The sequence below is a fragment of the Jaculus jaculus genome, chromosome 3 (assembly GCF_020740685.1).
Source record: "Jaculus jaculus isolate mJacJac1 chromosome 3, mJacJac1.mat.Y.cur, whole genome shotgun sequence".
NCBI lineage: Eukaryota > Metazoa > Chordata > Mammalia > Rodentia > Dipodidae > Jaculus > Jaculus jaculus.
This window is the reverse complement of record NC_059104.1, coordinates 143,184,618-143,207,217: the sequence shown is the minus strand read 5'-3', so window position 1 is coordinate 143,207,217 and position 22,600 is coordinate 143,184,618. Positions and strand designations below refer to the sequence as shown.

Here is a 22,600-nt window from a genome sequence, read left to right as displayed (position 1 = left end):
CTCCTACCTTGGTCTCTCAAGTGCTGGGATTAAAGGCGTGCACCACCATGCCTGGCTTAATTTTGTTTTTTGATCAGTCTTTTTCTTTCAGGATTAGGAGATACTCCATAATTGTTTGATGTTAAAATAGAAGATATTTTTTGTACCTGTCCTATGGAATAGTTCAGAAGATTAAATGAGTTACTAGAAACAATACTTATTTCCCCTGCCTACATTGTGTTTTTTTTTTTGTTGTTTGTTTGTTTTTTGAGATTGGTCTCATGTTATCCAGGCTGGCCTCACAATCACTATGTATCTGAGGATCTGAGGATGACCTTGAACTTCTGATCCTCCTAACTCCACCTCCTGAGTCCTAGAACTACAAGTGTGCAACATGATACGCCATTTATGCAGTGCTCATATCACACCCTGAGATTCACATGCTCTTAGCCAGCATTCTACCAAGTGAGCTGCATAACCCAGATGCTTTTTCCTGTATATGTCTGTAAATAACCTGTTTTATTTTGTAAAAACAATCCGTATCACCACACCAAACTTGTTGCCAAAGCAGAAACATCCTGGATTTTCTCTTCTGTACAATTCTTTTTGAGGCAAACCTCCCAGCCCTGCACCTGTGTGGTTTGTTCTCCAAATACACAACTTCCCTTCCTTGTTGATTCTCATGTGGTATGCTATACCTCCTTACTGCGTTCTGCAATCTCCTGCAGTGTCCATCCATATGTCCACTTCACCCTCTCTTGTTTAACAAACAGGTCTTCTGCCATGGCATACAAGGCAGACTTGGGGCCACATGTAGCCCTCTAGCTTGTAGAACACAGCAATAAATAGATGCCACTTATGGCCCCTCTTTTGGCCAATGTTCTGCCATGTTGAACTCAGGCCATTAGGAAAGACATTCATAGATAAAACTCACTGTCTGTCAGATCTTCCCTCGTTTATTCAATCTGGTGACCTTATGAGAATCTAGCCTGCCACTGGCCAGAGGGGATTAAAAAGTAAATGCCTCCAAAAGGTATTTTGGGAGCAGGAAGATGCAGTGGCAAGGACTGGGCCCCAAACTCATAGCAGCTTCATGGATAAGAAATTGCACTCACTTAAGTACAAACCACATTATGTTTTCCTTTCTAAAAGGAAAAGGTGAGTTGGATTTAATGTATGTTCAAGAACTCTGCACATATTTATTGCCTTTTTATTTGGCTCCACAAGCTACTGGCTTAACATTATAATCTGGAAATTACCATTTCTAGAATCTGCCTGTCAGTCTTTAAAGGTTAGGCCATTGCCTAGCGCTAATCTTGTGGTATTGTTTGCTTGCTTTTTTCCCCAATATTTCTTCTATGTGGTCTCCATGTGCTACAGTTTGGTCTATATCCAATACCCAGGGCATGCAAGAAGACTTGAAGTCATTTGAGGACAAACTTAAAAGTTCTTTTTTTTTTTTTTCTTTCTTTTCTATTTCTGAGTTCCAGCTCCTTCGTGATCACATTTCCTCAGCCTTTTAAATTTAAGGGCCTTTTCTTTTAAGAGGGCAAGCATACGTAGTTGTACTTAAGTAAGTGTGATTTCTTGTCTATGAATCTGCTCTGAATTTGAGGCTCAGTTCTTGCCCCTGCATGTTCCTATGCCCAAACTGCCTTTTTAGGCACTTACTTTTCAACCTCTTTTGGCAAATAATAGACCAGCCATGTGTGCAGAGTACCTGCCTCTCTTCTCTATCCATCCTCAAAATACAGTCACTCCTTTTATCGTTTGTCTCTGGAAATTCCAGGTGGATCCAAGAGTTCTCACTCAAACTGAATTTCACCTGATGATTCTTCTTCTCATGTGGAGTTAATGAGAATGTTTATCTCTGTTGCCTTCACCTTCTCTGTTACTATGTATTTTTCCTTTCACATTGTTTTCAGTTACTCTCTTAAGGTGGGAGTGTCTCTATGCAGACTGTTTGCTCTCCTCTATTGGAAAAGAAAGCAATACTCTGGTTCTCTACCAAGGAGAGCAAACTAGCAGGAGCCTATATTGAGTTTAAAGGGGCACCTGGACTTGTGATAGTTGGGATAAATAAGCTCTAGCTTATAGGCTTCTATGTAGAACAAGATCAATGCCCAGCCACATCTGTGTCTGGAAGTATCTGGCTTTGTTTTCTTTACTCTGTCACCCAGTTGACTCATTTATGTTTTTAATTAATTATGAAAATACTAGGTATGGATACACCATGTGTTGGTACCATCCTTTTCCTTGTCCCTGCCCCCATTCCACTGGGAGCCCTCCTTAGTGGGGTTTCAGGTTTTCCCTGTGGGGTTCTGGGTTATGTGTCATGAGAACAGCAGTCAGTTATTGTGGGGAGGCTGGGTTTGATGTCTCAACCTGTGGCTCCTTCAATCTTCCTTCTCCCTCTTCCACAAAAATTCCCTGAGCCATGGTGGGTGTCTTTTAAGTCTACTTCAGTGGTGGACTGTTAGGAGCCTCTCGTTCTCTGCTTTGGTAGGTGTTGAATATCCTCAGCTTCTGTCTCCTTCTTCCTTGTGCTGATTGTCAGGCTCACCACGGAAGCTTCGTTCTTGTTTATCCCAGCAATTCCTGTGTGGTTTCAACTGGGGCCTGGCTGAAGTGTGAGGGGTCATTTATCTCCTTGGGTCTCCCTAACTTCTAAAAAAGAACATCAGGTCCTCCAGTAGAGAGTGAACTCAGCACAGGTTAAATGGGATAAATATTATTAATTTAGGGAGAATTTGATGGGCCATTAGGCTTTGCAAGTAAGCACGTCTAACCACTTAACTAGCACTCCCAGCCCCAAATTATGTGTTCTTTCTACTATTTAGAGCTGAGAGGTGCACTGTAACTCAGAAAGTCAATTAAAGAATAAGCAGGCTTAGGTTGGAGGGATGGCTTAGTGGGTAAGGCATTTGCCTGCAAAGCCAAAGGACCTTGATTTGATTGCCCAGGACCCATGTTAGCCAGATGCACAAGGGGGCGTATGCATCTGGAGTTCATTTGCAGTTGTTGGAGGCCCTGGCATGCCCATTCTTTCTCTCTCTCTCTCTCTGTCTTTCTTCTCTCTCCCTCCCTCTTTCTCTCTGTCAAATAAATCAAAAAATTAAAAAAATATATTTTTAAAAAAAGAATAAGCAGGCTTGACTCCTTGAGTTAGTATCCTTATCAAGTTAAAACCAACAAGAAAACAGAGACCAATGACAGCAGGTAAGTATGATCCATTGTTCCATCCATATGTTCTCTGGGAGACATTCTTCTAAGCCTTTGTCAATAGCACCTGCTGCTGAGGACCTCAGTGTATTTCCTAGGGCTGTATAATAAACTGGATGTCTTACAGCAACTAATATTTATTCTGTCAGTTTGGGCCAGGTTTCTTTCTTCTGGAGGCTGAAGGAGAATCCATTCCATGGTCCCCAGCTAACCTCTGGTGGTTGCTAATAATGCTTTGTGGTATTGGGCTTATAGACATGTTGCTTCAGCTCCCACCTGTCTTCACAGGACTTCCTCTCTAAGTTTCTCTCTTCATTCCTTGCTCCTCTAAGTCATTGGATTTAGAGACTTTCTTCAACCCAAAATGACCTCATTTGAGATCCTTGGTTTTATGTTCAGTGACCCTGTTTCCAACCAAGGTCAAACTCATGGGTACTAAGGTCAGCACTTGAGCAATAGTCTTCTCAGGGGACATGACACTGTCAACCCAGTGTCCCATCATGATTTGGCAGTAGATTGGAAAGTAATGGCAGGGCTTATGGTAAAAGAGATGAGCCCCTTCTTGCTCCAGCATTGCTGACCACAGGGAATAGCTTCCTTCCTAGAACAAGTGCCCTAGGACAAGAATGGAAAGGCTACATCCAAAGCCCTGGATCAGGCTCCTGAGTGGGCTGTGCTATCCGCCTGTTCCCAGGAAGCAGATGGGAGCCCTGCGGCTGGCTGGCTGGCTGGCTTAACCATCTTCCCCCTCTGCCCCCGAACAGAGGCTGGATTCAGTGACTCCACACTCCTCCAGCCTTGGCACATGACCTTTTCTCTGGCTTCATGCTTACAGCCAAAGAGGTGCTGCCCTCCCCACCCCACCTCCCTCACTCTTGTCCAGCACATCTCCCTGGCTTCACAGAACACATGCCTGGCCTCAGGGAAGCTTGTCACTTCACTCATTATCCAGCCTATGAACAGTGACTGGCTACATGCCCACCATGAATTCTGTGTCCCTGACCAGATGGTGCATAGAGAGTCCAGGGCTCCTCATTCCACTGTAAGCCTAGTGGCCCAGTTCCCTGGATTTAGAAACTAAACCTGTAACTGATGAATAAGAGGGGGGAGTTTGATACAAGGGTCTCCACACACAGGCTCTGTGACTGCATCAATTGAGCACTTTTATCTGTAGCTCAGCCAGCATAGGGCAAAGAAGGTCTCTGGTGTGTGCATTTCAGGGTGTTTGCATATATACTTCTATAGGCCAGACTGGTCTCTGGCATTTTGGTGTCTAAGGTACCTAATGATACACCATACCCTTGTTGAGTGTTGTTCATGTTAGTGAATTAATAAACATCCCACCCCTCCCCTCTACATATGCACGAGGTCTAGTATGTGGCAGTGTGGCAGATTTTCATACTGTCACGTTCTTTGTCTCATGGCCATGGGAAATTAGACACATAGACATTAGCGCATGAGTCAGGCAAAGGAGACTGACTGAGAAAAGGCGGGGGAAGGTTCAGCATGTCAGAACAAGCATGCACAGAATTTTAGCCAGCATACGCAGAACAGAGAGAACAAGAGATAAGAGAAGTTACACTTTCTGGGTTAGCACTTACAGAAGAAGGTAGACTCTGCCTAGGCAAATTCAGACTGCAAGCAACTGCTGTAGGAAGGGCTTCTCGGGATAGAGCATATAATCTCATTTTGGACTTAAGTACTCTCCCCACATCTGTAGCATGCATGAATGATTGGCAGGCTCCACCCAGAACTAGAGGACTTTGTTCCTCTGGTCAGGGGGAAAGAGCTCTCCCTTTTTTATGATATTAAAATCCTATCGAGGGCTGATTGTGATGTTTCCTTTTCTGATGTTTCCTGTGAAACAGGTGGTGTCTTCAATGACTTCTAAGCCTATTGCCTGCCTAGCTACTACAGCAGGTGCCTAATAAGGGAGTCTTGCTCCTGGCCCCTTACCTACTTTGGGACTCCCTTGGAATGTATGGGGGTTGTGATTTATGACTACTTATTAGACATAATAGAATCGCAGCACTACAGAGATCAGTCTGCGCACTGGCAGACATGAAATGCTGATGTATGGAGGGAGGACTTACCAAGCAAATGGCCCAGGGATCAGATCGGGCTCTGGGCAGGGGGATGGGGATGGGGAAGGGAGAGGGAAATCACCCATCCACACATGCAAGATCAAACTCCTGGCTCAGCAGCTGCCAGTCAGTGTGCTGATGTCACCAGGGGTCTGTCTCTACACTGTCCTCGGCTCCCTGTAATCTCTCAACAAGAACCTCAGAGTGCAGTGCAGAGGACAGGCACATATATCACAGACTCTCAATGACTTAGGGTAGACAGTGACCAGAGGTCATTGTGCTTCTTCTCATTTTGGGGAGGCTTTATGTTATTTTTAAAGTCTCTGGAACAGGCAGTTTTTCCTGAGGCCCTTTGTCCTGTCCAGGTGGTTGATAGGCCTCTAGGTCTAACTTTTACATGAGGGGCTGTGGTATGTCTTTTTTTCTTTGTCAGAAAGCCTTCTGCGGGCTGGAGAGATGGCTTAGCAGTTAAGCGCTTGCCTGTGAAGCCTAAGGACCCCGGTTCAAGGCTCGGTTCCCCAGGTCCCACATTAGCCAGATGCACAAGGGGGGGCACGCGTCTGGAGTTCGTTTGCAGAGGCTGGAAGCCCTGGCGCGCCCATTCTCTCTCTCTCCCTCTATCTGTCTTTCTCTCTGTGTCTGTCGCTCTCAAATAAATAAATAAAAAAAAAAATTTAAAAAAAAAAGAAAGCCTTCTGCTAGATAGAAATCACAGAAGGTATAGGGCTTCTGGAACTGAGCTTGGAGGGTTGCCTTTCAGACAGTTGAGGATGTCACATCTCCTCCCAAGTCAAATCCCATTCCTCTGACCAGTAGTTAGAGTCCTGACGTTAGGCCCTAGTTTTACAAGATATGGATTATGAGGAAAAGGTCCATCTCTAATGTTCTCTAGTTCTGCTAGGATCTAACCAGCTACCTCTCCTGAAGACTAAGCCTGCCTGTGTTTGTTGCCCCAGCAGCTGCATCTGATAGTGACTATCTATGAAATCTCTAAAACCTAAAAGGGCTGGTGGAAAGTTGGGAGGACTCTGGCACAGCTGAGTATTGGAGGGGGTGCAAGGTCGCTGTCTTGGTAGGATGGACTGCAGGAGTTTCCAAGCCTGAAGGACATCTTAGTAATGAGCTAGCAGAGTAAGCAGCCTACTAGGAGTGCCCCAGGGACCTTTGTATCCAGAAGTGCCATAGGCTTACTCCTATGTGCAAACACATCTTTGCACAGGAGCATTGCCTTTGGGGGCCAAAGGCTTCAGCCAGATGGTGATGTCAAGGCTCTGGGGAGACAGAGCAGAGTGTATGTTGGCTGTACCTATGAGGCACCATCCACAGCAGCACTGACAGACAGTCTCTATCTCATGGCGCTGGCCTTGCCTGGAGTCTACACTCCCTGCAGCTCTTCCACACTGTCCTTGGCTCCTCCTGGAGGCCTGATCAGTATATGCTGGAGAGTTAGCTTAGAGGATTGGAGAGCTCAACAGAGAGAAATTCCTAAGCTATGGTCCAACTCCAGGATCTTCAAATACCTGGGCTAAAACCATGAATGAAGTTTATGTCCCAATCTGCTCGGGGAGTTTTTGTTTTGTTTTCTGTGTTGTGTGTGTGCACGCGTGTGTGTTGTGATGTGATGTGTGGTGTATGTGTGATATGTGAGCACATGCATGCAGACAGGTATGCCCTATGTGCATGATTTCACTTGTCACAGGAAGACATCATTTGCCCCATTTCTTTGAGACAGAGTCTCTCACTAAACCTGGAGCCCCTCATTTTTTTTCAATTAGACTAACTGACCAGGAAACCCCAGCCATCCTTACAGAAGCCTTTGAAAGTAATAGAATTTAAAAAAAAAAAATGAATGAATGAGCCTCTCCCCCAACAGGTTCCTGGAAATCAAGCCATAGACAGCAAGTGGGTGTAAGGGGCTCCCCTTTAATCCAGGGCTTTCTCTCTGCGATAAACCTGCTTTGAGCAATAAGAAGAGGAACTGGAAAGCTCAGCTTCCTTTGGAGACTCTGAACCCACCTGTAGTGTCTTAAGTAAAAAGGCCACTGTGATAACTGAAGTCGAATTTCAGAGTTTCGCCACCTCTAATTATCCCAGCAGTGTCTGGTTCTGGTTCTATCCAGAATCCTGGCAGCCTCAGGGGCTCTGCCTGCTCTTAGTGGCAGAATTTGCCTTTAGGAACTGCACAGTGGAAGAGTGGGAGGGATTTTCTGAGTTAGAAACCATTTGGTAAAGCTGAAACACAGGTAAGGAGAAAAAGTGCATGGAGGGTCGGAGCTGGATTATAGGGTCTCCTCCTGTCCCCTACAGCCAAAAGGAAACAGTGTCCCCTTATGCAAATAAAGTGGCTATGTGTGGCAGCTTGCATTTCCTGAAGGAGAGCGTTCTTACCTAGGAAGAGAGGTCAGAGTGTCAGGGGTAGGTAGACTAAGATCACTGAATCACCCTAAGCTGCTGTCTGCTCTGGAAGCCCATGGAGTTATGGGACTGGCCCACACAAACCATGAAGTCAGGGTTCCCTGCCATTTCTAAGCAAAGCAGCCTATCCCTGCTAAAGTCCAGGTGCAGCTGTGCCTCCCTAGAGCCCACTCTGATAAGACCTCCCACATGGCCCCTCATAACCAGTGCTGGGGTCTCTCTGGAAATAGGGATGGTCACCTTTGTATTCTGGTCTCTCTCTCGTGCACGCTTTCTCTCTCTCTGTATCTCATGTGTTTAGAGGCCAAAGGTCAACATTGGGTATCTTCCCCAATCACTCTCCACCTTATTTATTTTATTTTTATTGGAGAGAGAATGAGGGAGAAAGAATGGGCATGCTAGGGCCACTAGCCACTGCAAATGAACTCCAAAATCATGTGCCACCTTGTACTTTATATGGGTGCTAGAGAATTGAACTCAGGTCCTTAGGCTTTGCATGCAAGTGCCTTAACGACTAAGCAATCTCCATAACCCCATCCTTCCACCTTATTTTTTAAGATAGTGTCTCCACTGAACCTGGAGCTCACTTATTCAGCAAAACTAGCTAGCCAGCAGGCCCCAGGGCCCCCTGTCTTCATCTCCCCAGCACTAGGATTATAGGCCTGTACCACCATACCCAGCTTTTATGAGGGGGCTGGAGATCTGACTTCATGCTTGTACTTTCCAAGCTGAGCCATTTCTCCAGCCCCTCCAATCTCTCAGAGGCCTTCTTCATTATCTCCTCCAAATCTCTCAGAGGCCTTCTCCATTATGTCGTCTGCTCACTAGAGCTTGGGGAAGTAGCTCTGGGCTTTCCATTGGTATTCCGCCACAGACTGCCGAAACAGGGAGGGGCTATGACTATCTGATTTTCTCCTGAGATTTGCTCATGTGAGACCACAGGCTCACCTGCTGTAGCATTGTTCATTTGGGGTTTCTGCCTCTGAAAAGAGCAGCAGAAGTGATGGAGCAGAGAGAAACAATAAAAATAACAACAACAAAATAAAAACAAAACAACAAGGAGAGCCATACACTGGAAGGCAGGGCTCCCTCCTGGGCATCAACAGAACTTCCAGTCCAGTCTGGGCATGAGAAGAACACTTTGTCCAAAGGACGGGGGTGTGGGTGACTGCATCCGGGGAAATGCTGAGCAAGAGGTGGTGAGCACGCCCCCTTGATATTCCCCAAAGATAATATGGGCCAGGAGTTCACATGCCAAGACTCTAGATCACCCATTCATGAATGTTCTGTAAGCACTTACAGGAGGCTCCAGGCTTTGCATTGAGGGTGATGAGGAAGCAAAACCCATTCCTTCTTAGTGGCAAAATGAGCTGGTTTGGGAGACAGCTGTAAACACTCCCTTGCCCTGCTCATTTCTGCACGGGATCCTTGGTCAGGGGCTTATTGTCTCTGATACTTGGATTCTTAGCCTGTGAAATGTGGATGTAAATGACCTAGATAATCTATCTCATGTTGACTTATTTCTTATTACCTTAAGAAAGAGAAAGAAAGGTTTAGCAGTGAAGAAGTCCTAAATAAAGTAGCTCTTTGTAGATCACTGGGAGGAAACTGGTGAGCAGGAAGCCTCTGATGACCCCAGGAGCTATCTTGCTCACTGCTTTGGAGGCCTTCCTATGGCCAGAGGGACATACTCACACACTCTCTCTGTTACATGCACACACACACACACACACATGCGCACAGTTCATGCACCTAAAAGACACATAATATGCAAGCATAGCACTCACTCCTCTTAGCTACTGCTGAAAGCCCAAGTCTCTGTAACTCAGAGCAGTTCCTGAGTTGGTCCTCCTCCCACCCACATGGGAATGCCGATAACAGCCTCGGACAAGAGTCCAGCTTTCCTCCACCTGCCGCTGAGCCCATGAGAGCACATCATGGAAATCCAATGCAGTGATTCACTTCACAAGCTTCAGATCATGTGGCCACGTCACATTGCCCACATGAGGTGTGTGGCTCAAACCCTGGACCAGATGTTTTCACTTACGCACTGGGATTTGTGGTGAATCACACATCCTCTTGTGATGAGGCAGAGGACACTATGTTGTATCCATCACACAAGGGCGCAGAATCAGAAAGTGTCTTTCCCATGGTCCCAAGTTGCAGTCTGTTCCACAAGGATGGGTTCTTCTGCCATTTCCTTCTATCAGACTGTGAGTGTCTCGATTCATGTTTGACAGAGCACATCAAAAACTAAGGCATACTTGCTGGGAACATGGTTCAGTGGGTAAAGTGCTTGCCAAACAAGCATGAGGACCTGAGTGTGAATCCCCAGTGTCATGTTCAATGCCCAGCAGACATTGCTATGCACATCTGTAATCCTAGTGCTGGGGCGGCGGCGGGGGGGGGGGGGCAGACAGGAGGCTCCTGCAGTGCAGAAGCCTAATTGGTGTGCAACAGGCCAGTGAGCGACCCTGCCTCCAAGAGGTGGACAGCATTCATGAGAACACTAAAAGTTGTCATTTGGACTCCACCTGCTTACCCCTCCTGCCAATATACCAAACACACACACACACACACACACACACACACACACACACACACACACTACGTCCCAGAGGACAAACTTTTATCACTTAGTGAAGACATTTTTGGTCAAGTGTTGTGTGATTGGTTCCTAACTTCCCTTCACACCATTATGAAACACAAGGTTTAAAAAGACACTCAGGTAACATGAGGGGCCTGAACTTGCCCAAGTCTCCCCTCTGTAGGTCCCAGGCAGGGAGAGCAAGCCTTCCCAGAGCCACTGCTACCCTTCTCCAACACCTCTCTGCAGTGTCAAAGTGCACACTCAGGAAAGCACGCCAGCACACAAGTGCCAGTGACTAAGAGACACTTCCTTTTCAGGGAGATTTTGCATATTTTAATTGAAGGCAGATGCCTTAAGTTAATTCAGTACAGCAAACTTGGGTTAAGCGTTTAATCTGCTCAAAGGAATAAAATGCTGAGAGCTCAGTGGGGAAGACTGGGGCAGCTTTGTGGAGGAAGTGACATTTGAGGAAGAGTGACTATCATCCCATAGGCCCTGAAGAATTTCTAATGAGCTTCGAGGAGGGGGAAATTGATGTGGTCAAACTTGTGTCCTGGATAGAACAACTCTGTGGTCAGCAAGAGATTAGACTTGGAAGGAGGAGAGCTTAGCAGAGGAACACCAGCTGGCTCAAGAGTGAATTTCTAATGTGGGGCTCTCAAACACGGCAAGCTGTTAAGGGAGTCTTGGGGTGGTGAGATCTACGGGCTAAGCCCTGAGGCTACTCTGGCATGGCAGGCTTCTCCTGGGCTCCTGCTCCATGGCCTGCCCAAGGCTTGGATGGTCTGTCACTGGATGCTCATTAAGGCATTCTCTGGAAGTCCATGTGCCTGGAAGCCACTGGCTCCTATCCAATCTCTCCCACCACTAAGCTTCCTAGGAATGACTTCTAGACCAGAACTTTCCTACCATCTTCTTACTGCTCTCCTTCCCAGTAAGGCAGAAGTTGTAGTTCCATGCTGACCAGTCCTTTGGAACCTGGACTTTTCTCAGGTGGGATTTGTGGAGGAGACAATGTGGGCCAGATACTAGCTCTGCTTGTGCCATGAAGCCATCCAAAAAGGACAGCCAACATGGATAGCTAAAATTAGCCCTGGATGGCTAGCTCACATTCTGTATGTAAGTATAAACCTCCAAGCTAGAGAGTATTTAACTATTTTGTAACTGGATGTGATGGTGAAATGCTCACTTTCAGGTTGCCGTCATAGTAACCGAGAGTGGTCCTCAACAAAGATTGGGTGTGAGGAGTGTTAGTATGACAAATGCTGACCAAGTTACCCAGTTAAAACCAGTTAAGTCCAAGCCCTGGAAACGTGGGTGGAAGCTTTGGCCTATGACACAGAGAATACTAAAGTTAAACATGCCCCAGAGGCAGGCCTGGCTGCAAGTCTCAGCTCTGCCACTCACTAGCTGGGTGAGCTAGACAAGTGTCTTGACCTCTAGGAGCCTCTATTTAACTGAATATGACACAGGGGCAGTAAGAACCATCACAAAAAAAAAAAAAAACATAAAAATGTATTCAGATTAAAGTAAACCAGACAAACTCACTGATAGGTGGAAAGTGGGGGGGGGGGTTACCTGAAACTGGTCCTTTTAAAATGAATAATGAAACTTACAAAATACTCCAGAGCTCTGCCTTGTTCCGAGGTTTTTGCTTTTTCTATGGTCTACCCCACATAACCATTATGACAACCCTATGGAGTAAATTCTAAAGTAACTCCCATTTTGCAAATGATGTAAATGAAGTTTAGGAATGTTTACTCTGTGCTAAGTTATGATTGGAGACAAGTTAACCTCTGCAACAGGCTGTCCCTGAGGCTGCCAGCATTATAGATAGGCAGACACCCAACATGACCTGCTGCAGAGGAGCCCCACAGTAGAGACATTGTGCTAAGCTCTGCTTCAGGGTCTCTTAACATCCTTCCCGCCCCACTGCTCCCCGTCCACCAAAGTTTAAGGAGGAGCTGGGATGAGTGGAGACAAAGTGCAGTCTCAGGCCCAGTCCTATCATGACAGAGGAGAATGGACTAAGCCTGTATGGCTGGCCTTTCCTGCTTTTGAGTAATTAAAGGGGACCAATGCACTTAAACCTCTTTATAGCTCTTTAAAAATCCTTGTTATTCTTTCCTTTTTTATATAGCATTGTTATTGAGATACAAATTTATGTGCCATAAAATTCACTTGTTTAATTTACATGGTTGTACAACCATCTCCACAATCTAATGTTAAAGCATTTACAACCCCCTGTTAGTGCTTCTCTAAAGTTGATAAAAAATAATGTGCTGGCCCTGTCTGGCCTGTGAGTGGTGAGTTTAAAATAAAAAGGCTCCTGCTTTGCATAAACAAGGAGGCTGGAGTACTAGGGATGAGCCAGTTCTCTCCTCCCTCTGCTTCTCCTATGGATATTTTAGCCTGGGATGTCTGCTCCTCACCTGAGCCCCCACATCTACAAATTAGGTCCACAATTATATGTCCTTTGCTGCTGAGGGAGCCATTTGGATTGCTCTTATAGCACAAGTAAGCCAACCAAGGGCATGGAATTATGAGAGTACGTGGGAATTAGGCTTTCCTGATGGGGGAAAAAAGCTCACGTATTTGTACAAGTATGATGTGATGAAGACTATAGCCCAGTTTCATGTGTCAGTAGTAGGATCATTAAACATGACTCACTAAGTGTGGGCTAGCTACAAGTAGACCCTTTGAAATCGGCTTCTTGAGGATAAAGAGCAGTCTTGGAGAATAATATTAATACTTCTCTTTGTGGCCAGCTGCCCACCAGAAGATTCAGTGTTGGATGAAGGTCCTACTCTTGGGTTTGTAAATGAAAACTGCTCTGCCTCCTCACATAGTGAAGGAGTAAGGGGGCCTTCTCAGGTCTCATTCATAAGATCATTAATCTCATTCACAAAGGTTCTGTCCTTATAACTGAATCACTTTCCAGAGGCATCACCTCTTAACATCATCACTTCCCGGGTTAAGATTTCACCATAGACATTCAAACCATGGCAACAGTAAGCCCAGGCTACTATACTGCCAAGCAAAATCAGATGATGTGAGTGTGATTGAGCTTCAGGGTATAGCTGCATGAAGCTGTCTGTGTTCTTTTTTTAAAAAAATAATTATTTGCATGAGAGAGATAGAGTGAGAGAATGAAAATGAAAATGAGAGAGAGAGAGAATGAGAATGCACCAGGGCCTCTAGCTGCTGCAAAGGAACTCCAGATGTATGTGCCACTTTTGGCATCTGGCTCTATTTGGATACGGGGAATCGAACCAGGTTGTTAGACTTTGCAGCTAAGTATCTTAACCACTGAGCAATCTCTCCAGTTTCTGTCTGCATTCTTAATCATTAGCATGATTTGGAGAGAAAATAGCAGTTATGGAGTTAGAAATTTGACTTTTCTGATGAGCAAATTGAGTACCAGACTGCAAACCTCCTGAGTGCCTTCCCCCACCTCCACCATACTCCCACGTTCAAATATGAATCAGACAATTTACTCTGTTCTACTTTCCTGTTCAGAAAAGAAAAGCAGAATCCAAACCTAATTAAGACAGCATTTCCACACTGGAACTAAACTCATTCATAGCCTGACTGCGCTGGGACCCTGAGCCTGCTCTGACCAACTCACATTGCAGACATGGTTCAAATTGTTATCATTTATCATTGATTCACCAGTTTAAGACCCGAGAGAAAGCTTTGAAAATTTTTACCCTGCTCTGCTCACACTTGCTGGGGCCACAGGGCGCTTTGCAGGCGGCACAGAGGGCCCAGACTCCAGCCAGCCTCGGAACGCACTCCTCGTTAATTAACAGCTGCAGGCACTTGGAAGGTTCTGTCCGAGTGGCATCAACTGCCTCATTCCTTGGCTGCCAGAGCTAGAAAGCAGGAGTGTCCTGAGCCAGATCTCTACTAGCTCCCTGATCCTCATCTGGGGTTTGGAAATGGCTTATCTGCAAAGACACTTGCCTTATCCTTCCCAGCTGTGTGACTCAGGAGACCTAGGACCCGCTGAGCCTCTGCTGTAGCACATAAGACCTGCTTTGCAAGCTGATGCTTGGGAGTCCACACATATTTTGAGGTTTCTACTCGGGGCCAGCCCCCATGTCAGGCAGTGGGGAGGCTTGAGGAGTGCAGACAGAGGCCTTAACCCTTGATACATCCATACTCTGAATCAGTGGTTTTCAATGATGGACACTTGGCACTAGCTGGAGACATTTTGGGTTGTTACAACTAGACAGAAGATGTTGCTAAGTGTCTACAATGTCTAAGACAGCCCCCCCCATTCAGGAATCAGTCTCCTCATAAAAGACTGTTAGGTTGGACCTGAAAAACACTGGTCTGAACAGATAGTTTCCTTACAGTGTGATGGGAATTCTGCGCATCAATTACGTAGTCTGCATTGAAGAACAGAGTCTCTGGTTCTCAAGTGAGAGGTCAGCCCCTGCTGTTCTGGACTCAGTGTTGAGCTATTCCTGTTAACAGCAAGAATGGGACAAGAGGTCAGCATTTGTACTCATTGCACAAGGGTGGGGTCGGTTTTAGCTGATACAGATCCATCTCTGTGGCCCAGCACTGTTCCAACTCTCAAATCCAGCCCTGTCCATATCTACCCACAGCTACAGGTCACCAGAGGCCTGGAGCCAGAGGGACTCCAGCATGAGAGCCAGCTCACTGGGGGAAGAGGCAGTCCTAGCCGCGGCACTTAGGATTCCTTCGCATTTGCCTGCCCATCCTTGCTGAGCTCTGCAGGGGTAGTTATGAATGAGTCACTGGTGACTCACTGGTAAATGCCCGTCCCAGTGAGGCTGCGGCTGACAATCCACCCAGGCAACAGAAATCTGCCATTCCTATCCCGCCTCTCTCCCAAAAGACTAAGAATAAAGCAGAAAATCATTAAAGTGACTTACTGCAATAACTTTGTACAATAAGAAAATAAAGCAAGATTACTAAAAGAAATCAATCTGGGAGGGTTCCTTCTAGAATTTGGGAAGGGCAGGGTAGGACAAGACTCCTGCTGCATAGGCATGCTACTCATTCAGAATCAGCTACTCTCGGCAAGTCACGCCCCGCTCCAAAGAGGAGTAGGGAGGGAGCATGGGCCTCTGATTCAGAAAACCAGAGCCTCTATACGAGTGGCTTTGTTAGGAATTCACTTGGCCTTCTCTGAGCACCCCTCAGCTTCCTGATCTGCACACTGGGCTTTCATGAAACATCACACCATTATTTTAAGGAATCTAAGCCCTTGACTTTAAGCAGCCTTCTATAATTAGTCTTAGATGTTGGAGGTATGAAAATGTTCCTGAAGTTTTCTCTTTATCTTCTAAAAAGTGGGTCATGAAAAACTTATAGCTGAAATGGTAACTAGGATTCACATTAAAATGCCATGTAAAAGGAAAAATCAGGGGGTGAGATGGAAAGTTGACCAAAGTTGATGATTGGCTGTGCCTGGTGATAAGTCTCTGGACCCTCATTATTCTCATATGTTATCTTAGAGAAGAATTCTAGAGCTTCGTTAAATAGCAAGGTGAATACACTTAACATTACTAAGCTGTTCACTTAACAATGATTAGGATAGGACCTGGGGAGATAGCTCTGTCGGTAAAGCGCTTGCCTCTCAAGCCTGAAGACTTGAGTTCTATCCATAGAAACCACATGAACAAAACCAGGTGCCGGGGCCCCCACATGTAATCTCAGTTCTGGTAAGGCAGAGATCCAGGTGGATCCCTGGGGCCTGCTGGCTAGAAGTCTAGCCCAATCAGTGTGTTCCAAGACAGTGAGAGATCCTGTCTAAAAAGAAGGTACACAGAACCTGAGGGATGACACATGAGTTTATTCTCTGGCCTGTGCACACACATGCACACACCTGTATATGCACACAGACTTGCACACATACATACACACAATGAGAATGGTTAAAATGGTATATTTTATGTCAATGTTTTATAAATATATAGATATAGGTATATATTAAAATCAGCACTCAAATCAGCATTATATATAGGTACAGGAAATGCAGAGAAACAACAATATCAAGCAGGAAATGGAAGCTGGGATATCAAGGATACAGCTCTGTTGTACCCTTCTCTGAGAGTTTTATAAGAACTATGGAATGAAATGAGGCTGGGGACCTTGTGGTTGAGAGGTAAACTTGTATTCACTGTCTTGGAGCAGCAGCCTGAGCTGGGCCTCAAGGTGTTGGGTATGTATGAGATAGAGGAGGGAAAAAACAGCCCAGCCCTGGCACCCCTTCCCTAGAAGCTGGCTGTCACACCCCATGCCTCCTCAAGTGTGTTGGATATAGGTGAGGTGGCCCTAAACTTGGGGTGCCCCCCTGTCTACATGAATGCAGATCAGAAATCACACAGTCCTCTTTGGCTAGAACCAGGAGGCAGATTGGAAGGACGTCAGAGACAGGGTGGACGGTTTGGGAGCTGGAGGAGTAAGAGGACCCACTCCCACTGGGTCCTCTCAAACAGTACACATGAGGCAGTCATGAAGGCTAAGCATCACACATCGCAGAAAAATCCTCCTCTAGTTAAAAGGATGGTACCAACATGTGTTGTTTACATGCTAAATATGTCCATATCTAATTAAAATAATTTTTTAAAATATTTATTTATTTATTTGAAAGCAACAGACAGAGAGAGAAAGAGGCAGATAGAGAGAGAGAGATTGGGTGCAGTAGGGCCTGGTCCAGCTGCTGCAAACGAACTCCAGACACATGCGCCCCCTTGTGCATTTGGCTAACATGGGACCTGGGGAATCCAGCCTCGAACCGGGGTCCTTAGGCTTCAGGCAAGCACTTAACCACTAAGCCTTCTCTCCAGCCCCAAATAATTTTTTTTTTTTTTTTTAAAGAATCATCCTCTAGTCTGAGGTGTCTCAGAACAACTGGTGGTATGGAGCCCTCTTCCTGACAGAGCATTATAGCATGACAGTGTAGGTGGTGCTGCAGGCCACTATGAGAGTGGCCTTTCCTTGGGTGGGCTTTGGCTCTCGTCTGTCCCTCCTTCTTCAATTGTGATTTCTAAGGACATGTCACTGAATCTCTCAGAAACCCTACCTTGAAATGAGGAGCCCAGCTTTCTCTTCCAATGTCACTGATTTACTTGGTGACCAGCAGAGGTCGCGATAGTGGGCCATCTGTGTCTGCCTTTGCGGTCATTCCTGGCAGGCAAAGGGTACCTGTGATTTGAGGGCCTGGCTATGACAAGTTCTTGGCCCTGCTATTGAGTGACTTGCATAGCTAGCCCCTGAGGAGGCTCTTAACCAGGGGTGGAGAGGCATATTTTTCAGCTGTCACCATGAGTACCGTTATTGGCACAAACCAGTTCTCATCTATGAAGGGCTGCATGTGAGCTACCTTGCAAGCAAAGCAGGGCTGCTGCTCCTCTGCTGTCACCTCGGATTCTGGTAGCTTTTCTGGTAGCTGGTTAGTCTCATGGGATTTTCGATAGTGAGTAACAAGGGTATTTTGAGAGAAAGCAGAAAGACCAATTTTAGTGAGCATGGCCGCCCGTCGTCTTGGGGTGTAATGTGTTATGTTTTATTGATTTTAGGTTTTGTCTTTTTACTCACTGAAAAGATGATATGGCCAAACTCAACCTCAGACTACTGCTTACTCGACCTTTGTTTAGTGCCATTTTCTGTGGCTCTGTATTGAACATAAGAACAGAGGATCCAGGGAGAAAAGCCAGTGGGGGAAGTAGTTTCCAAATTTTGTCAGTAGACTCAGTGTTTAAATTAAAATATGTTTATTTCCTGAGTGGTTGCACAAGAGATGCCATGGCTTTAGTGACTTTTGGCAACAGAAACATATCCCGAGACCAGAAGTCCAGAGTGAAGGTGTTACAGTACCGGGCCATGTCCTTCCAGAAGCCCCAGGGGAGATCTTTCTATGCTCTTCCAGCTGTGGATAGGTCCAAGCATTTTGGTCTGTGATAGCTTTTGTGTGGCCACCACCCTTTCCCCCAGCCTCTTCTGTGTGTGTAAAGATGCATGGATTTATGTGCCCACTGTGGAGTCTAAAATAGTTTCACCCCCAGATATTTAAATTAATGACATCTATAATGCTACTTTTTCCCCCAAAATGAGAACATGTGTACAAGTTCTGGGATGTTTTACACACACACCTACACACACACAAATGTACCTGACAGATGGCATAAGGATTAAGAAACCCTGGTCAGTTCAAAACTTCAGCCAGCCTCCATCCAGTCAGTTCACACCCCCACCTTCCCATCTCCTCTCTTCCAATTACTCCAGTATCAAGGAACTGAAAATTACTCCTGGTGGAGAACCGCTGCTCTAGATTCTGGCATTTCATCCGAGTGGCCTGTTGAGTATCAGAACTCAATAGTCATTCCTATTGTCAGGACTAAAAACTGATGGCAACAAGGGCTAGTGTGCTGCCAGGAAAGCTCTTGCCTCACGAGCATGAAGGCCTGAGCTTGACCCTCAGTACCCACAAAAATACCAGGTTGTGTCATGCTCCAGTAATCTTAGAACTCAGGAGGGAAAGGCAGGAGGATCCCTGGAACTTACTGGCCAGCCAGTCTAACCTACTGAGCGAGCTCCCGACCTCTAAGAGACCTCACCTCAAAGAAGGTGTGGACTATATGCTAGAGAACGATGCCTGAGGTAGTCCTCTGGCCTCCGCACACACATGCATGCAATCCACATGCACTGGCAACCTGCACCACACAACACACACACACACTTTAAAAGACCATAGTAATAAAAAATAAAGAGGCTGTGCCTGCTGCCTGCCTAGTGCTCTGGATGGGAGATGCCCACAGACTGAGTAATGCGGTGCAACCAGACTGTTTTCTTTCCTCAACCTCACAACCATTTCCTCCCACTCGTCATCTCCAAGCGGAGCCAGAAGTGATTTTTTTTTTTTTCCAAAATAAAGAAGCCTGTATGGGAATGCTTGTTCTAGTTCTGTTCCCAGTTGGGCCTTGGGGACCTGTCTCTGCAGCACAGATGGAAATGGAATGGTTTGAGTACATACCATCTATCTGTCCTGTCCTCTTGGCCTTCTAAAAGTAGAAACGCCCAACTTCTGTTCCCTACACTCCAATCCGAGCTAGGGTTCCATGTCTCAATTTTTCCTTGAGAAAAATCACTGTTGACGTAGATGAGTTTTCCAAAGGAGTGACCCTCAGAGGCCCAGGGAAGTGCAGTGGGGACGGGGCCGCCCGGGGTTGACGGCGCTCTCCGGAGGGTTTCTCTGCCCTGCTGTCTTGCTGTGCGGCATGTAGTCATTTCTGGCCTGTTGGGAAGATGCCTAACATCTGTAGTTCTGGATCAGTCAGTGAAGATGCCACGTTCTCCATTTGCCTGGATGGTGAGAAGCTAAGAGATGGCTGGCAGTTTTCCTACATAAAAAAAAAAAAAAATTCAGAATCTTGAGGACTGCTTTGTCTGCCTTGCCACCAGTCAGCAGAAATGCCCTCTTCCTCAGCCAAATCAAGTAGGCACATGGCCTCCCCTGGAAGAGTCTTGATGACAATGAGCTTACAACCCCTCCTAGAACACCTGGCTCACCTGTACTGGCGGTGTCTGGTCATATGCCTTGTGGTAAGCAGATACAGCATCTGCTTTTTGCTTCTGTGGAGAAACCCAGTAGGTGAGCTCTTGTTCCCCATGGGGAGGGTCTCAGTAATGCCTCCTTTTAGAGGCTAGCTTGTTATGGCCAGGACTTGGCCAGTGCACACATGCCTTCTAGGTCCTTCCCTCTCCTAGTTACCCTCCTGTGGAATAATCCAGTACAGAAAGGCTCTCTTTCAATGTCATATTCCTTCCTGACCATTTGAAAATACAAGATCTTCCGCGTGCTCCCCAGGCTCTGTCATGGCATCAAATCTACATTGGTGTGCTCTCTTGCTCTCTTAAATAACTAAATAAATAAAATATTAAAGGGGCTGTAGAAATGGCTTAACAGTTAAGGTACTTGCCTGCAAAGCCTAAGGACCCAGGTTCAATTTCCCCAGCACCCACATAAATAAGATGTACAAGGTAGCACATGCATCTGGAGTTCTTTTGCAGTGGCTGGAGGCCCTGGCATGCATGCTTATTCTATCTGCCTCTTTTTCTTTCTCTCTCCAATAAATAAATTGATAATAAATAAGTTAATTTTTTTTTAAAGCTACATTGGCCTTTGGGATCACTGCTGCCCTGGTGGAGATGCATCCCAGAAGATCTAGGCCATGGTGCTTTTGTCAACCTGCCCGTAGATATCTGTGGGTGGAGGCTACATTTCACCTATTCTGGTCCATGGAGTTAGCCTGTTTTATTCATTTGGAATCATTGTTCTGCCTCCACTGTACCCACCTTGCCTCTCAAGTGGATATAGTAGATGGATACTTTCCGTGCATGTGAAGAGGACAGGAGAGGAGACAGCCAGTCTCCTGGCACACCACAGGGCCCGAGATATTCTGCATCTAGGTTGACAAGTCTCCCAGTACCTGCTGGGAGCTATTTGGCCAGCTCTTATCCCAGCCTCATGCCATCTCCCTGTACTGAGCAAGCAGGCTTGTCCAGCCTGTACTTGCCTCCCAGTGCAGTGTGCTTATGACTATTCCCCACTCGACTCAGCCTCCAACCCTATCAGAAAACCACAGAGGAAATGAAGTTGGTCTGGCATGACTTTCTCCTGCTGAACTCTGTCGACACCTGATAACACGGGCTCCCTTCTCCCACAATACATAAATCGAGGGCTTAATAATCCGTCCTCACACTTGCCAGGCTTCAAAATCACCTGTCTGTCAAGTCAGCAGTAGCAGCCCCGTCCCCTTCATCATAAATCAGGGTGAAATTTGCATTTCACACTCACCTTGACTGTCACAGTTTTTCAAACAAACGCCTTGGCATCAGAGTGCCCCTGGAGGTGAAGCTGGGAAGGGACTTAGCCAGAGGGCAACTGCTCCCTGCCACTGGCTAGGTGGGCTGTCACTTCTGCTTTCTGCTTCTTCCAGCTGGGGTCTGGGGACACAGGCCCTGCCTCCCAGGTGGGAGGGGATTCTGCAGCAGCAGCCTGTGTGTCTGTGCTTCTGGAAGCAGGATGTAGTGTTGATAGCGGGATTTTGCCTCCGGGGTCACCGCATCAGCACACAGCTGCAGCAGCAGCCTCCTCGGAGTACCCAGCAAAAGGCTCTGTGGTGGTCCCTGCCCCTACTTGGCCCTGTGTCCCCAACTTGCTCTTAGAGGAAGTCTTCACAAAATTCATGGGAGCGCTAGGTCAGTCAGACTAAGCATCCATTATGAAATAGGGACTACTAATTGTTTTAAAGGAGGCCAACATGAGCTGGCAAGGTTTTGGCAGGTGGATCTCCTAAGTGCAGACAGTGAGATCAGGACTTACACTCATCGTACGGGTCACTATCGGCCTCCTTTTCCTTCTCATGCATCCTGATGATGGCCTTCACTAATAACCCTAGACCTAAGAAAGTCATTTGAGTTTTAGTGTTTATCTCCAGGTGCAGAGCCACCCTACGAGGAGCAGGTAGCTCTCTTCCTTGAGCTGGGAAGCACCCCTCATACCAGAACAGAGCCATTCACTGGCATACGAAGGTATTTGGCTCCCTCTGGTGACAACATCAAATGCCTAAACATGACCACCCACCCATTCCCACTGGAGGGTGAGTAAACCGGGGCCCAGCTTCTCCTCTGAGGGAGAGGCCCATTTCAAGTAAAGCCCCAGACACTTGAATAAATTTCTATCTATTAGGACCCTTCAGGTCTCAGACACAGGTGGGCTGGTGAAATGGCTTAGCGATTAAGGTATTTGCCTGCAAAGCCTAAGGACCCTGGTTTGATTGTCCAAGACCCAGGTAAGACAGATGCACAAGGGGGCACATGCATCTGGAGTTCGTTTGCAGTGACTAGAGGCCCTGGTGCACCCATTCTCTCTTTCTCTCTATTTTCCTCTCTCCTTCTTTCTCTCTCTTTTTCTCTCTCTCTCAAATAAATAAATAAATTTTTTGTTGTTGTTGTTTTTGAGGTAGGGTCTCACTCTAGCTCAGGCTGACCTGGCATTCACTCTGTAGTCTCAGGGTGGCCTCGAACTTACGGTAATCCTCCTACCTCTGCCTCTGAGTGCTGGGACTAAAGGCATGCACCACCACGCCTGGCAATAAATAAAATATTTTTTTTAAAAAAAGAATAAAACAGGTGGGTTGATATCATAGCTGAGTATTTAGAGGCCCACGAACACTGGTTCCTTTAGAACTTACCAGAAGGATTTTTGCTGTTGTTTCCTTTTGCTGAGTGGGCAGAAGAGGGTGGGATTAGGGTCTAATGGATCTAG

At 46.4% G+C, this 22,600-nt stretch overlaps 1 protein-coding gene and 1 long non-coding RNA gene across 4 annotated transcripts in view; one reads left to right on the top strand and one right to left on the bottom strand.

Moving 5' to 3' along the window:
* The window catches only part of Slco3a1 (solute carrier organic anion transporter family member 3A1), a 306,863-nt gene that overhangs the window by 190,558 nt on the left and 93,705 nt on the right, over positions 1–22,600 (top strand). The gene's annotated exons all lie outside the window — the stretch shown is intronic.
* LOC123459239 overlaps positions 1–22,600 on the bottom strand; it is a 76,349-nt gene that overhangs the window by 34,595 nt on the left and 19,154 nt on the right. Inside the window, exons 3-4 of one of the 2 annotated variants that reach the window (XR_006636122.1) lie at positions 19,304–19,670; positions 14,650–14,762 (exon numbers count right to left, since the gene is read on the bottom strand). This is a non-coding gene — a long non-coding RNA (uncharacterized LOC123459239). Of the gene's footprint in view, positions 1–13,562; positions 14,763–19,303; positions 19,671–22,600 lie in introns of those variants that run through there. The other variant, XR_006636121.1, reaches the window with a different exon arrangement.